Source organism: Bos grunniens, chromosome 3 (assembly GCF_055505025.1).
Source record: "Bos grunniens cultivar Pamir isolate PY7600 chromosome 3, Bosgru_T2T1.0, whole genome shotgun sequence".
Taxonomy (NCBI): Eukaryota; Metazoa; Chordata; class Mammalia; order Artiodactyla; family Bovidae; genus Bos; species Bos grunniens.
This window is the reverse complement of record NC_141167.1, coordinates 104,103,549-104,117,374: the sequence shown is the minus strand read 5'-3', so window position 1 is coordinate 104,117,374 and position 13,826 is coordinate 104,103,549. Positions and strand designations below refer to the sequence as shown.

Genomic DNA, 13,826 nt, shown 5'->3' with positions numbered 1-13,826 from the left:
GCATGTAAGATACTACAGGGCATGTGTTAATAATTAGGAAACATTTGTAAATAAGTTAATTTTTATGAGTACACTGAGTTGAATACGTTCTTTTCCACTTTTTTACAAATAGGGAAACTGAGGCTGAGAGAATTCAATTGTTTTCAGGAGGCTAATATGTAGAAAGAGTTTCGACCTTGGCTTGATCTCTGGGTTGGGAAGATTTCCTGGAAAAGGAACAAATGGATTTTACTTTATTCATATTTGATGAATAGTTTGGCTCCATGTAAAACTGTAGGTTCAAAAAATATTTTCCCTTGGCATTGCTCCTTCCCCTTCGAGCATGTATATGTACAGATGATTTCTTCTTTGCCTCATGTCTTATTTGGTCTCTCTTCTACTCATCCCCCAGACAGTCAACTTCTCTCCTAGATAACCACTTTTACTGGTTTCTAAGTAAAATCTAGCAAACTCTCATGTAGCTGTTACATGGTTTTCAGAGATTTAATTTGCTACAGATGCTTCAATGATTCATTATTTGAAAAAAGTGAGAGTCACCTGTCTTTTAGTCATTTTCTCTGTGTATCAGGAATTAATTATCCCTCTTTCCACATCAGTAACCTCATTAAGCACTCTTTTTTTTTTTTTTTAAAGAAAGCCTGATCCCCCTTCATTTATCAAACCTAAGTGACAACCCATAAAATGTATTGGTAAAAAGTAGCTTTGGAATCCATTATTAATTCATGAGGCAAGAAGAGCAAGTTTAAAATTATGTTGGTAGAATTGTTCTAAGTCACATGTTCCTTAGATCATTCTCTTGCTCCAGCAGGCCCCACCTAGTTCCTAACACTTCAACATGAAAAAAAAAAAATGTCGTGGAAAATAACTGACCCATCCCAAGACATCCCTGTTCCTTCTGAGATCCCTGAAGGATGTCTGTTTCCTAACAGTGATCTTGGTTACTCCACTGTGGAATCTCAGAGGAACATCTGTCCTCATTTTGGTTCTCTGAGATACTGAGAAAGCGATCAGGACCAGGGCTCAATCTAAAGAAGTTCCTACCTTTTCAAATGCCCAGGTTATGTCACGGATTTTTTTTTTTTTTTTCCTGTAGCACACCAACCTAATCAAGAAATATTGCAGACACCACACTGCCTTCTTTCAGGAGAGAGCACAAGGCATGAAATATTCCCTCAGGCAGTGGGAGGACCTTTCTTACTAGTAAGAAGGTGTGGATTCTGAAATTGCCTTCAGACTGAAGCCTTTGAATTAGTAGTGATGTCAGCTTGAAGACAGAGGAGAGCTGGGCAAGGGTCTTAGGGAGGGGGCCCTCACACTAAATAATAATCCTATTTTAATCACATTTGGGGGCACGGTTCACATTAATTAGTTATTGTGAGCAGTTATTCATAATTCGTATTAGTTTTGCTGCCTTATAGAGCTCACATTCCTTCTTTTGAAATTTATTTTTAATTGGAGGATAACTGCTCCACAATGTTGTGTTGCTTTCTGCCTACAATGATGTGGATCAGCTTTAAGTACACATATAGCCCCTCTACCTTGAGCCTCACTTTTACCCCATGGCCCCCCATCCCATCCCTCTAGATCATCACAGAGCACAAGGCTGAGCTCCCTGTGCTATTCAGCAAAGTTCCTTTAGCCATCTCTTTTACACATGGCAATGCATATATTTCAATGCTACGCTTGCAATTCATCCCACCCTCTCTTTCTCTTTCTGTGTTTGGAAGCCCTGTACTCTACATCTGCATTTCTATTCCTGCTCTGCAAATAGTTTCATTAGCACCATTTTTCTAGATTTCATATATATGTGTTAAAATGTGATATTTGTTTTTCTCTTTCTGTCTGATTCACTCTGTATAACGGGCTTTAGATTTGTCCACCTCAGTTAAACTGAACTCCTATCTGCTCCTTTCTATGGCTGAGTGACATTCCATTGTATTTATGTACAACAATTTCTTTACCCATTCATTCGTTGACTGACATCTATGTTGCTTGCATGTCCAGGCTATTGGAACCAGTGATGCAATGAACACTGGAGTACATGTGCCTTTTTGAATTACAATTTTCTCAGGGCATATGCCCAGAGAAGTATCCCCAGGGATTGCTGGGCCATATTGTAGTTTTATTCCTAATTTTTTAAGGATCTCCATGCCGTTCTCCATAGCGGCTGTATGCAATGAACACTGGGGTGCATTTGTCTGTTGAAGCACAGTTTACTCAGGGCATGTGCCCATGTGCCCTTTTACTTCCACGAGTTTGACTGTTTCAATACCTCATATAAGGGGATTCATGCAGCATTTGTCCTCCTGGGTCTGGCTTACTTCTCTTGGTATAATGTCTTCCAGGTTGATCCATGTTGTCTCATGACAGGATTTCCTTCTTTTTAAGGACGAATAATAATCCACTATATGTGTATACTACAGTTAATTTGTCCATTCATCTGTTGATGGACATTTAGGATGTTAACACATCTTGGCTATTGTGGGTACTGCTGCAGTGAACTTGAAAGTGCTAATATGTCTTGGTGACCCTGATTTAAATTAACTTGGTTAAATACACTAATGTGGATGGGGAATACATATGGTAGTTCTGGTTTCTATTTTTTAACTTTTGAGTAACCTTCATATTTTTCATCATGGTTGAACCATTTACCATTGCACTAACAGGTAAAAGTCTCCTTATTTTCTACACAAACTCACCAACTTTCATTAGGATTTCTTGTTTTTCTGATTACAGTCATTCTAACAGGTGTGAAGTGATATGTCATTGTGTGTTTGATTTTCATATCCTGGATGATCAGTAGTGATATTAGACTCCTTTTCAATATGTCTTCTGCAAACAGAACTCTATTCAAGTCCCTTGCATATTTGAAATAAAGGCTCCTAAACTTTTTGCTATTATGTTGTATAAGTTTCTTATACATTTTGGAAATTAACCCCTTATCAGGTTTTTTTTTTTTTTTAAGTCGCTCAGTCGTGTCCGCCTCTTTGCGACCCCATGGGCTGTAGCCTACCAGGCTCCTCTGTCCATGGGATTTTCCAGGCAATAGCCCTGGAGTGGATTGCCATTTCCTTCTCCAGGGGATCTTCCCAACCCAGGGATCGAACCCTGGTCTTCCGCATTGTAGACAGACGCTTTACCATCTGAGCCACCAGGGAAGCCTCATATTTCCATAGGACCGATCATGTAATGTGCCTTATATTAGGCATTTTGTTGTTTTGATAGCAAAATTTTGAGGCAGGTATAGTTTTTATCTCTAATTACAACTATGTAAATAAACTGGTCTTCAGGGAGGTTGGGAAATATTTAATGTCACACAGTACTGGTGTGCATGGATGTCTGCATAGCCCAGGACTCAAGCTTTCCCTGGAAAGCAGAGTGCAAATTATTAGCTGAAGTGTTATTTACTTATGATTATTATGCTTACTTACTTATTATTATTAATATATCAAGTAAAGGTATGGTTTATTTATTATTATTATACTGTGGTTCAACAAATTATACTAATAAATTATGAATGGATTCTATGTCATCCATCATTTATTTATTTAGGGAAAAATAGCCAATGATTGAATGCTGGAATGAATGATTGATGGAGCTTCATTCCCTGGGTGTACTAAGAAAGTCTGAAAACACACCAAATGTCATTTCAAAAAAGGGCCTGATAGAGTTAACTGAATTAACGGCTGTAGTGTAAATTAGCACAAGATATTTGGGCGGTACTAGTGGAAAAGCTTCTAAATGGATACAGTCCAGATATTGAGACAATTTTGAAGATAATGAGATGAGACGAATTTGGTTTCTAGTAGACCGAAAGCAGCAGAACAACAAGCAACACTAAGAACTGGAGATGGAAAAATGAACTGGTTCAAAACAGGGAAAGGAGTAAGTAAAGGCAGTATATTGTCACCCCGCATACTTAAATTATATGCAGAGTACATCATGCAAAATGCTGGGCTGGATGAAGCACAAGTTGGAATCAAGATTGCCGGGAGAAACATCAATAACCTCAAGTATGAAGATGACGCCACCCTTAGGGCAGAAAGCAAAGATGAACTAAAGATCCTCTTGATGAAAGTGAAAGAGGAGAGTGAAAAAGTTGGCTTCAAACTCCACATTCAAAAACCTAAGATCATAGCATTCGATCCCATCACTTCAAGGAAATAGATGGGGGAAAAAATGAAAACCGTGACAGACTATTTTCTTGGGCTCTAAAATCACTGAGGACTGAGACCGCAGTCATGAAATAAAAGATGCTTGCTCATGGGAAGAAAACTATACCAAACCTAGACAGTGTATCAAAAAGCAGAGACATCACTTTGCTGACAAAGGTCCCTATACTCAAAGTTCTGGTTTTTCCAGTGGTCATGTATGGATGTCAGAGTTGGACCATAAAGAAGGCTGAGCACTGAAGAACTGAGGCTTTTGAACTGTGGTGCTGGACAAGACACATGGGAGCCCATTGGACACCAAGGAGAGCAAACCAGTCAATCCTAAAGGAAATCAACTCTGAATATTCTTTGCAAGGACTGATATTGAAGCTCAAACTCCAATATTTTGGCCTCCTGATGTGAAGAGCCAACCTATTGGAAAAGACCTTGTTGGGATGTTGGGAAAGATTGAAGGCAGAAGGAGAAGGGACGACAGAAGATGAGATGGTCGGATGGTGTCAATGGAAATGAGTTTGAGCAAACTCTGGGAGATAGTGAAGGACAAGGAAGTGTGGCGTGCTGCAGTCCACAGGGTCGCAAAGAGTTGGACACGAATGAGCAACTGAACAGCATCATACAACCCTAGACCACAATGACTCATGGTCGTGTGGCAGAAAAAGTAGAATTTCATGAAGGGATCCTATTGCATGAGCTTATGGCTAAGAAACCTGAGGGATCATGTTGTCCTGTTCAAGTCCATTATGGAGCCATGTGAAAACAGAGCTGAAATGAGACTGTTAGTACTGGAAAATCATGATAGACTTTGTGCCCATGGTTAAGTCATTTAATTGTCAAGAAAAGACCAGAGATCAGTAGAATGTGGTATAAGGGGAATGTAGAAAAACTGTGGCTGGGGGTTAAGATATGTGTGTTTAGTAAACCCTAGTCATGACCATTGAGGGAGACAAAGCTGGGTGCTGAAGCTGAAATGGAATGGGGTAGTAAGTTTTCCATACCAGATGCGTAGGGAGCTGGGGAATGTGGCAAGCACAATCTTAACCATGGAGGAGCAGTACCATTGTCAAAGAATTCCTCATATTTCCTAACTGGTGCATGATATTGGCACTGGGGCTTTGAGACAATGTGTTGAATGACTCATTCTGAACTGCCTCAGTGAAGGGTGAGGAAGTCCATGGCAATGGAGCTTTGTGATATCAGCATGAGTGTGACAATTTATTTTTGAGATTGCAAGCGCATGGTATTTGGGGTGGGAAACAAGTGCATCATGCCAGATCTGGGATATTCCCTCTGGGTGGAGCTGCCTGGTCCTTATAAAAGGAGTCTCTACCACCGTGCTGCTATCTTCATGTTACTCAGTCATAGGTCTTCTTTGGAGCCTCTGGTGAGTACAATTTTAGAGGTTTTTAGCACTTGTGTGGTAGGGTATAGTCTTAGGGTAGAAGTGGCTGTATTTTAACAAATTAGTGCTCTCTATGGGAATAAGAAGGTAATAAGAATTTAGGGGTAGTTTTTAGTCTTGTTCTTGACGTCTTAAATGTGCACTTAAATGAGACGAGAGGAATAGAATCAGTGGCACAATCTTAACCTAGGGAGAGTCAGGGAGATGAGATGCCGTGTTTCAGTGCACCCTGCATTCATTGCAAATGAGCCTTCTCAGCCTGCAGTCCCACTGAGTGCTGAGTGTGGGCCTTTGTGTTTCTCCTTGGAAGCCAACAGTCAAGTCAATTAGACCAGCAACCAGGACCTCACGGGAGAAATTAGTAGAGATGTGTTTTGAGATAAGCTACAAATTTCACATCCTGATTATTCTTCTTCAGACTGTGCTTGTATTCACATAGCACTTGTGTAAGTAATTTTTTCTTTGGAAAGTGGTAGAAGAGGGCTCCCTATTAATGAAGAATAGGACTTTCTGTTAAGAACAATGCTGTCTGTTTGTATTTCAGATTCCTTGAGACCCAGGAAGGATGTCTCACCATCCGCATCCGCATCCGCATCCGCATCCACATCCGCATCAGCATCAGCATCAGCATCACCATCAGTGCAAGGTGCCCTGCCATCCACCTCCAAAAGTATGCCCACACAAGTGCCATGAGCCTTGCCCACCTCATCCATGCCCATCTCCACCGAGCCAGAAGAAATGCCCTCCTGGGCCACCATGCCCACCATGCGAGCAGAAGTGTCCACCCAAGTGGAAGTAACAGCACCAGATTTCCTCTGGACCAAGAAACAACAAGATCCAGGCTCTCCCGTTGTCCATCCTTCGGCCATGGTGACAGATTTCATCTTTCTTAACCTCTCTCCTCAACCTACAGCTGACAGAGAAAAGGCTTGCTTCCTGAAGCTGACACAATCTTGTTGGATAAACAGCAGCAGGATCATCGCCTGATCGCTCCTTGCCATATGCCCGTCTGTAATTCGCGTTGTGATCTCTATCCTGTGAGCAATTAGTGTGTCTATTGTTTTGCTTCTCCAATAAAGCCTGTGTCCTAGTTGAGTGCACATTTCTTCTTATGTTTTTCTTTTGCACTTTGTGTTTTTAACGTCTCCTGTCAACTACAAGTATTCTTCTGTGTGTTCCTTTTACTCGTACCATTGGATTTTCGGACTTAGACTTTTCCTTCATTGAGTTCAGCTTTGCCTGAAATATGTCTTTTAGATTGGATCCATCAAGGAATTCTTTCACTGGTTTCAAACGTGTCTATCTCTCTACCTTGTAGGACCCTGAAAAGAACTGAATTCTCTCAGCCTCAGTTTCCTTACTTGAGAAAATGAGGAGAGAATGTATTCAACTCAGTGTACTCATAGAAGTTAATATAGACACAATGTTTCCTAATTATTGATACATGCCAGGCCATCTCTTATATGCCAGGCGCATGATAATGGTGACCAACATTCTTGTCCATCTAAATTCTTGAAGGAATTTTACACACACACCCACACACACACACATATGCAGAAGACAAATAATAGTCCTGCATGTGTATGTTAGAGAAAATTTGGAGAAAAGCTCTTCCAAAGTCGCATTTTGGGCAACAACTTGAGTGAAGAAATAAGTGAGCTTTGAGTGTATCTGGGATACATTGTACCATGAGAGGTGTGGGCAAGTGCTAAGGCAGAGGAAATTAACCACAGAAAGGACAGTGATCAAGGAGACACTGCCTCCCAACTCCAATACTTTGGCCACCTCATGCGAAGAGTTGACTCATTGGAAAAGACCCTGATACTCTGAGGGATTGGGGGTAGGAGGAGAAGGGGATGACAGAGGGTGAGATGACTGGATGGCATCACCGACTTGATGGACATGAGTTTGTGTGAACTCCGGGAGTTGGTGATGGACAGGGAGGCCTGGCGTGCTGTGATTCATGGGTTCGCAAAGTGTAGGACACGACTGAGCGACTGAACTGAACTGAATTTAAGTGAAGCCTTCTGTGGGGGACCTTGACTGCCCTGGGTATGCAGACATCTATAGGCACTGGTACTTTGTGACATTAAATGTTTCCCAACCGCTCTGAAGATCAGCTTCCTAACACTGCTGTAAATTAAAGACAAAAGCTATATTGGCCTCAAAATTTTGCTATGAAAACAACAAAATGTCTAATATAATGCACATATCATAGTCTGTTACCAAGCCCAAGCTTGCTTCGCTCGCTGCAGTGAATCTGAGATGAGGTGTCTAGACTAGGAAAAGGAAAAAATGAAATGAAAAATTTCATTTTTCACCCAGGAATCAAACCCGAGTCTCCTGCATTGCAGGCCGATTCTTTACCAACTGAGCTATGAGGGAAGCCTACCTAGACCAGAAAGGGACTTTGTTCGGGAACCCGCTGGCTGGGACAATGACAAGCTAATGCCTCAAAATAATCATCTTGCTGGGGCCTGGTTGCCAGGTTCTTTTATGAGTCAGAAATGGAGTGCGAATAAGGAAACAAAGTAAAAAACTACTCAATTGCAAATTGAGTACAAAATTACAAAATTGCAAATTTCCCCTAGTATGTCAAGCCTCATGGGGAGGAATGTGTTACATTTGCTTCCTTACAGTCCCTCAAAGGTGGGCAGCTCAGGTTATCTCCCAAAGGCAGTCCATTATGTACGCTTACAATAGCAAAAGTGGCAAGATGAGGGTTAAAATCACAGAAGCTGATCCAGCACAGATTCAAAATTAACTCTTCCTGGTTACAAGGCTTAAGGTAATATGAGCCCCATATATATGATAAGGGGTTAATTTCCAAAGTATGTAAGAAGCTCCTACAACATAATAGAAAAAAATTTAACAACCTTAATTTTAAATAGGTAAGGGACTTGAATAGAGCTTTCTTTAAAGAAGACATATATATGTATATCCACAGGGACATGAAAAGGAATTTAATATCACTACTAATCACCAGGGAAATGCAAATCAAAACCACAATGATGTATCACTTCACACCTGAAGAATGACTAAAGAAGAAACTCATAGGGCCTGGACTCCATCTTAGGCCTGTTTGTGCTGATCATGCTCAGCCACCGTTCCAATGGATTTTGAACTCCGTGTTTAGTGCCTATGAAAACAACAACAGAAGGATAAGACCCCCTCCACACAGGGGAACCTTGCAGATCGTATCTAGGTTACTCATCGCCTAAGAGCAAACATACACTAATCACCCCTTCCTCCTAACAGGCTATAAATTTTTCTGTATCTACCGGAGTGTAACCTCGGGTTTATTGATTATTGGCTAACTGTTTGAGCACATGAAGCACATAGCATGTGAATGATGGGGTTATTGGGATTGTATTTTCCTTGGTTTACCTAAGTCTCAAGGATTTTGGAGTGGTGGGTTCAGACACGAACACACGGGGTGTAAAAGATTTTCACAAATGCTGGTCAGGGTCCTTGACTAAGAGGAGACTCTGCCTTGGGCCCGCGGGTGCAATAAACTGCACTCCACTATCTGCATTGTCCTTCTGAGTGAGTTTGTTTCCCGGAACGTGTGGCTACAACATGACTATAATCAAAAAAGCAATATAGCAAATGTTGGTGAGATTATGGAGGGAAAAAGCACCCTTGTACCTGGCAGTGGGAAGGCAAAATGGTGTAACCATTATGAAGAATATGAAGGTCACTCAAAAAGTTAAAAATAGAAAAAACAGAACTATCATAGGTTTTACCCATTCTACACCTACATTATTTACCCAAAATATTTTAAGTCAAAGACTCAAAAACATATTAGCACTCCCAAGTTCACTGCAGCAGTACTCACAGTAGCCAAAGTGTGGTAACAAACTAAATGTCCATCAACAGATGAGTGGATAAGTAAACTGTAGTATATACATACAAAGGATTATTATTCCTTCTTAAAAAGAAGGAAATCCTGTCCTAGGACACAACATGAACTCACCTGGAAGACATTATGCCAAGAGAAATAAGCCAGAAACAGACGGACAAGTACCACATGAATCCCCTTATATGAGGTATCGAAAAGAGTCAAGCTCATGGAATAAAGAATAGAATAGTAGTTGCCAGGAACTGGGGGAGGGAGGGCATGGAGTAAAAGAGTATTGCTAATCAATGGGTATTGTGAAATGAAAATCTCTACTGCCAAATCAATAAATAAGAAATGTCACAGCCATCAGCGATTTCTGGCCTCCAAATGTGAATGCGGGCTCCCAAAGCTCAATCCACCAGATGCCACCACCCGCCATGGTGATTGCTGAGGAGCTGGGGGAACACAAGGAGCAGCCATCTGCCACAGCTGCCACTGCTTAAGGTGAACAAGGAAACAGGATTTGGCCCACATAGCTGAGGTACATATGAAAGCAATGAATTCAGTGAGCCCAGAGGCTTGAATCTTCCCATACATCCAATGCTAAATTGCTTATTTGATACCTGCTCTTTGATGTTCAGACTGCCTGCTCCCTTTGCTGTAAATTGTATGCAGCCTGACTCCCACTCCATGTTCCAAGGGGAACACTTTTCTCAGAGCTACTGAGATGCTGTCTCCTGGGCTTGGAGTCCTAAACTTTCCCACCAGATAAAATAAAAGTCTCCTTTCAGGTTGTGACTATATTTTTTAGTTGACAGTATAAAATTTCAGTCCTGAAAGGTATCAGTTCTAGAGATCTGCTTGCAACATCAAGCCTGTGTAACAACACTGTATTATACACTTAAAATACTGTTAAGAGAATACACCTCATATTAGGTGTTCCTAACACAATAAAACTTTAAAAAAAAGTAAATTGATACAGCTACTATGGAGAACAGTACGGAGATTCATTTAAAAACTAGGAGTAAAACTACCAAATGGCCCAGTAGTTGCCCTGAGAAAACCGTGATTCAAAAGGTCATGTGTACCTAGTGTTCATTGCAGCGCTATTTACAATAGCCAGGACATGGAAGCAACCTAGATGTCAATCAACAGAGGAGTGGATGAAGGTGTTGTTGCACATACATATAATGAAAAATAACTCAACCAATAAAAAGGAACGAATCTGAGTCAATTGAACTGAGGTGGACAAATCTAGAGCCTTTTATCCACAGTGAGGTCATTCAGGAAGAGAAAAACAAATATTGTATATTAACAGATATGTATGGAATCTAGAAAAATAGCCCTGATGGACCTCTTTCAAGGGCAGGAATAGAAATGCCGATGTAGAAAACAAACTTGTGTGCACATGAGGGAAGGAGAGGGTGGAACGAATTGAGAGAGTAGCACTGATATACAGGCATTGCCGTGTGTAGATTAGATGACGATGCAAAGTTGTTTTATAGCTCAGGGAGTTCAGCCTGGTGCTCTGTGACAACCTAGAGGGGAGGGATAGGGGGCAGTGGGGTGGAAGTAAGGCTCACAGTGGAGGAGATATATGTGTACTTAGAGCTGATCCACATTGTTGCATGGTAGAAACCCACAGAACATAGTAAAGCAATTCTCTTCCAATTAAAAATAAATTTAAAAATTATATATGTCAGCTCTAAAGGCTAGAAAAACTGATAATTATGAATAACTACTTAAAATAACTGATCAGTAATGTCAAAGATGCTCTAGATATTATAAAGAATCGCATTGTGTAGACTGTTTCCCTCGCTAAGACCCCTGCCTGCTCCTCTCTTTCTTCTAGCTGTTATCACTGCTAGTTAGAAGATCAGTTGGAAGGCACTTGAAGAATCCACATCTTTTTACTAGTAACAGAGGTCTTCCTTCTCCACTGCCTGAGGGAAGATTTCAAGCATGTGCTCTTGCCTGAAAGGAGACCGTGTAGCATCTGCTGTGTTTCTATCTTGACTGGGCTGATGTAGTTCAGAAAAAGATCAGTGGCATAAACCGGGTGTTTGAAGAGGTAGGAACTTCTTTAGACTGAGTCCTGCTCCTGATGTCTTTCTCAGTCTCTCAGAGAACCAAGATGAGGACCGCTGTTCCTGCCCAGTCCTCTGAGATTGCACAATGCAGTAACGAGGATCACCATTAGGAAACAGACACCCTTCAGGAATCCTGGAAGGAACAGCAATGTCTTGGGATGGATTAGGTGCTTTCACAGCATTCTTTTCATGATGAAGTCTTAGGAACTAGGTGGTACCTGCTGGAGTAAGAGAGTTATCTAGGGAATATGTGACTTAGTTTTACCAACATAATTTTATATTTGCTTATCTTTCTCCATGAATTACTAATGGATTTCAATGTATTTTTACCAATAAATTCTGTGGCTTGTCACTTATGCTTGGTAAGTTGAAAGAGGATTAGTCTTTCATAAGAACAAGGTGCCTAATGAGGTTGCGTACTTAGAAAGAGGGATAATTAGCTCTTGATAACAGAGAAAGTGACTCAAGGACAAATGGTCTGCATTCTTTCCAAATAATGGATATTTTTTCATATAATGGATGTTTTCCATTTTACAAATGGGCATTTGTACCAAACCGAATCTCTGAATATCTCTGAAAATCGTGTAATATCTACATGAGAGTTTGCTAGATTTATCTCAGAAACTAGTAACAGTGGTTATCTAGGAAAGAAGCTGACTGTTGGGGAATGAGTAGAAGAGAGGCTAAGTAAGCCATGAGGTAGAAAAGAAATCATCAGCAAATATACATGCTCAAAGAGTTATGGAGCACTGCCTCTAAAATTCCAAAGGAAAATGTTTTTTGAACCTACAATGTTACATGTAGCCAAACTATTAGTCAATTATGAATAAAATAATATAATTTCCACAAATATATTTTCTGATAGCTTCTTGAGGTTTTGCTCCTACAAAACAAAGGTTAAAAACTCAAATTGAGAAAGACTCAAAATGCAAAAAAAAAAAAAAAAGCTATGGACATAATTGAGAGTAATAAGAGAATGAAAGCCCTAGGGTGACAAGTGTTGGGGAAACCTACAGATCATCATGATTCTACTGAGACACTTTGTCAAGGATACCAGAAATTATATTTCCAGTTGGAAACTCTATTTAATATAAGGACAGAAAGAATGACAGGCGAGTTAATTTAAAGATATACAGTAGTCAATACTGTGGTGGTAATTGATTATCACTCTACTCTCTGGAAAGGAAAAAATTGTATGTGTAGACATTGAATTCACAGCATAAAACCACACAAACTACATATTCATTACACTGAACTCTTAAAAAATTTATTTTTAGTTGGAGGGCAATTGCTTTACAATGTTGTACTGGCTTCATACAGTAACATCAATCAGCCACAGGTAAACATACGTCTCCTCCCTCTTTGACCTCCCTGCCCCCTCCCACGCCGTCCCATCTCTCTAGGTTGTCATGGAGCACCAGATTGCATTCCTTGTGTCATACAGCAAATTCCCACTTTCTTTCTATTTTAGGTATGGCAATGTAGGTTTCCATGTTCCTCTCTCAATTCATCCCATCCTCTTCTTTCCCCACTGTGACAAGTCTGTTCTCTACGTCTGCATCTCTCTTGCTACCTTGCAACTAGGTTCATCAATGTCATTTTTCTAGATTCCATATATATGCAGCAATATATGATATTTGTTTTTCTCTTTCAGACTTGCTTCACTCTGTATAACAGGCTCTAGGCTCATCCACCTCATAGGATTGACTTAAATTTGTTCCTTTTAATGTTGAGTAATATTTCATTGTATACATGTACCTCAACTTCCTTATCCATTCATCTATGTTGCTTCCATGTCTGACTATTTTCAATATTGCTGTGATGCATATTGGGATACATGTACCTTTTCAGTTATGGTTTCCTCAGAGTATGTGCCCAGTAGTGGGATTGCTGGGTCATTTGGTAGTTTTATTCCCTAGTTTCTTACGGAATCTCGATACTGTTCTCCATAATGACTGTATCAGGTTACTTTCCCACCAATAGTGCAAGAAGGTTCCCTTTTCCCTTTTCTCTTTTAAGGCTGAGCTCTGAAGAATTGATGCTTTTGAACTGTGGTGTTGGAGAAGACTCTTGAGAGTCCCGTGGACTGCAAGGAGATCCAACCACTCAATCCCAAAAGAAATCAACCCTGAATATTTACTGGAAGGACTGATGCTGAAGCTGAAACTCCAATACTTTGGCCACCTGAGGCAAAGAGCCAACTCAATGGGAAAGACCCTGATGCTTGGAAAGATTGAAGGCAGGAGGAGAAGGGGGCAACAGAAGATGAGATAGCATCTTGGATAGCATCACCTATTCAATGGACATGAGTTTCTGTAAACTGC

General features: G+C 40.5%; 1 long non-coding RNA gene across 1 annotated transcript; it reads left to right on the top strand.

The window, feature by feature from the left end:
• The first annotated feature begins 5,398 nt into the window (after positions 1-5,398).
• On the top strand, positions 5,399-6,671 carry LOC147376524 (uncharacterized). Its single transcript, XR_015161025.1, has 2 exons — positions 5,399-5,553; positions 6,116-6,671. It is a non-coding gene; the product is annotated as an uncharacterized LOC147376524 (long non-coding RNA).
• Positions 6,672-13,826: the final 7,155 nt, after the last annotated feature.